Below are 3,473 nucleotides of genomic sequence, written 5' to 3' on the forward strand. Positions count from 1 at the left end.
TGTCACAGGGCCCATTATGAGCATTTGTGGGTTTGGTACCTTGCTCAAGGGAACCTTGGCAGTGCTCTGAAGGTGTTCTGGCACCTTCCCCTACTACCAGAACACCTTCCACGTTTTGAGGGAAGTGGAGCTTGAACCGAAAACCTTCCTCTTCTCAGACCAGTTCCCAACAGAGTGAACTACCATTGGCCCAACGCCATTTCTGTATTCACCCTGATTTTGAGCCTTATATAAAAGGAAAGTTTAAGGGCTGGCTTAAAATGATGTTTAAGCGTCACTGTGTCTGCTTCTTGCAGACTGGGAGCTGGCTCCATAGAAAATGACATCTGACAGCTGAAGGCTCTGCCCCTATACTACCTTAGAAAACCCTAGGAGCTACAAGCGAGAGCGCTGCACTCCAAACACAGGATGATAGGCCTTTATAAGGTCATTTAAATAAGAGGGCAATAAATAACAAGACCATGATCAGCCAAATATGTGAGGAGGATTTTAAAATGTACTCTAAATTTAACAGGGAGCCAACGTAAAAAAGCCGATACTGAATTAATATGATCTCTTTTCCTGTTTTTGTCAACACCCAAACAGCTGCATTTTTGGACCTGTAGAAACTTTAAGGACTTTTTCGGAAAAAAAATAAAAATGAATTATAGTCATTAAGCCTGGAGGAAATTGATGCATGGACTAATCTTTCTTCATCACTTTGGGACAGGAGATTGTTTTGCAGGTGACAAAAAGGTGGAACTCGAGACATGCTTAATATAGGTATCTAAAGTCAAATCCTGATTGAACAAGTCACCAAGTTTCCTTACTATGGTACTGGGAGCCAGATCAATGCCACTCAGCAAGGCCACATCAGTAGACAATATGTCCCTTAGGTTTTTAGGACCTAGTGTTAACTCCAGTTTTATCTGAGTTAAACTGTGGAAAGTTGAGGAGTCTCTGAATAATCATCTCCCACATCCACGTACACTGTAACAGTATCATCCATGTTTTTTGAAGTTATGAGTTGTGCATTTTTAAAAATTATTTTGGTGAACTGTAGTGATAACTACACTTACATTAGACTCATTATTAACATTCCCATTAATAAATAATGATGTAACAATAAAGAGAACGCCTTAAGGAAATACCCCTCACTGACTTGAATATTTTTTTCACTGGGTAACAGCCAATACTGCTTCCAGTGATTAATGACATGCCTTGGAAATCCTGTTTAGTGCATCTATATTAAATAACTGCCTTTTATTTTTGCCAAGATGGATGAGTTCTGGCATTAACATTACATGTTGAAATGAAAAAAGGAGGAAGATCTAGCTAAATATGAATGTGTGCCTCATGTTGGACTCCAATTATACATTTTTAATTAATTATAAAAACATCCAATGTAATCCTCAAACCCACAAAATGTCTATATATGTTCATATGGTGGATAGTGTAAATAACATATTTGGTTATTGTTTGTATGGTGGTTTGCCTCCAAGGCCATTGGAAGAATCTAATTTTGTAGTTTGTGAGCCTGTCCCCAGAAAAATGGCAGCCCTTGCTCGCTCAAAGAGATTTTTGGAAGTAGTCTAATTTGTTTCACTTAGTATTTTGAGCAGGTTTCTGACATAACATTCAAATAACGTCCCTCTCTAAGTAGGGGGATTTAAATAAAATCAGCACCACACTGTAAATAATGCTCACTACACTTTCAATTTTGAACATAGTTGACAGACAAATTAAATATACTTTGACCAAATACCTTTTTGTTGCGAGAATATTCTAAAGATGACAACTGGTACTTTCACACAACATTGCTCTTTGCAGGAGAGAGAGCTACTGAAGATTTTTCTGCAGCCCAAGGACTAAATGGTTTTGTTGAATTGACGATGTGCGAGGAATTTGAATTTCCCTTTGATTCCGGTCTTATTTTATCACCTAGTCTTATTCTGTTGTACTGTCCTGCATCAAAAGTTCATATTCTGTTCTGTGGTTGCAATGTTGTTTCTGTTGGACTTCAATGTTTTCAGTTTTTGAGTTGTTATAATAGAATCTATAACAGTTCTGTTCTGTTCTTTTGTTACACTATTGTTACTTGTTGCTTTCAAGTCTATGAATGAACAAAGTCAGTCAATGCTCTCTCGAAGTTACTTTATTCCTCTGTCATGATGATATTGCCCAAAACAATTTCTTGTGAAGGTATCATCAACATTGCGACAACAGTACATCTACACCTTTCTCTTTTGCCAAGATTTCTTGGAGTTGCTCTTTAATTCAACCAGAGCATCAGGTAGAAATTTCAGTTTTTGTTTCTTTCATTTTAACAAACAATCATCAGATTGACATTTATTTGTGCTTTATTTTTCCTTCAGATAAAATCAGGTCTTGCTAGGTGATATGTGAAAGTGAGTCTCTGTGTTTATGTTTTCTCAGGGAGCTGGAATAAAAGCCCTACACGAGGCCAGTTCAGGCCATTTTCTGCCGTCTCATGGCGACATGATGGGGTGTATCCAAGCACATCAGGTCCTGTGGAACTTCATCCCCTTTTGCAAACATTTTTTCAATTGTTTGTTCAAGTTTTTTCTACCAAGACACTTTGCCTTGCGGAAAATGCTGTTGTCTTTGTGTTTAGGCACATTTTGAAGAAGCTGTTGTGTGATATATGCTGTGGTCGCTTGGTCACAGATGCGCTAACTGCGACATTTGATCAGAGCTCCCACTTACTCAAACTAAAGAACAGAGGGGGGTTAATGATTCCATCTGAGGGGACAGCGAGGGTGGTCAGATCAGCTGAGCATTTAATTCGCTGCTCCCTGCCCAGGCAAGCTGTCACGTTGTCCTATATTGATCATTTGTACGGTCTAATGGTAACACATTAGGAAAAAAGAGAAAAGCAATTTTTTTATACGATTTTAGTTATATTTCTTTAACAAAAAATCTCTGTGCTGTGCATAACCTGTATGTGTCATTGAATAACGTTTTGTTGCTGCACAATAGCCAAAATAATAAAGAATAATTTTAATTTAATTGTTACTCATTGTTTAAACCTGATGGACTTGCTATTCATACGTGGGCTTCTAAAAGTAAATTCCATGGTTACACATTGCTGAGTACGGTAAAGTATAATTCTATTTGTTGTGTAAAACTGGAGCAAAAAGGAAACATTTGGCCATCATAACTCTCTTCTATAGTTCATGTTCATACACAGACCACAGCTGACAATATGGCCTTTACATAAATATGCAGGAAAATATTTAATGAGAAAATGAATCAATTTAACAAACAGCTGACACATTTAATGTAACTTTTAATGTTCAATTCTTGAATGAATAAGTGACCATCAGCATGGCGACATTATGTGAGCGAATCCATCAGCTTAATTGCATAATTGTACAGTAATGTAGAGGACTTTCTGTCTAAGATACTGTATAGTTACTAATCATTCAGATAGCACATAACATAAAAATAAAACTCACAAAAGCAATAAAACC

General features: G+C 37.2%; 1 long non-coding RNA gene across 1 annotated transcript; it reads left to right on the forward strand.

Moving 5' to 3' along the window:
* The first annotated feature begins 488 nt into the window (after positions 1-488).
* On the forward strand, positions 489-3,009 carry LOC130521516 (uncharacterized). Its single transcript, XR_008949351.1, has 2 exons — positions 489-2,272; positions 2,416-3,009. It is a non-coding gene; the product is annotated as an uncharacterized LOC130521516 (long non-coding RNA).
* The last annotated feature ends 464 nt before the right edge of the window (positions 3,010-3,473 follow it).

Source organism: Takifugu flavidus, chromosome 2 (genome assembly GCF_003711565.1).
Source record: "Takifugu flavidus isolate HTHZ2018 chromosome 2, ASM371156v2, whole genome shotgun sequence".
In the NCBI taxonomy this organism is placed as follows: domain Eukaryota; kingdom Metazoa; phylum Chordata; class Actinopteri; order Tetraodontiformes; family Tetraodontidae; genus Takifugu; species Takifugu flavidus.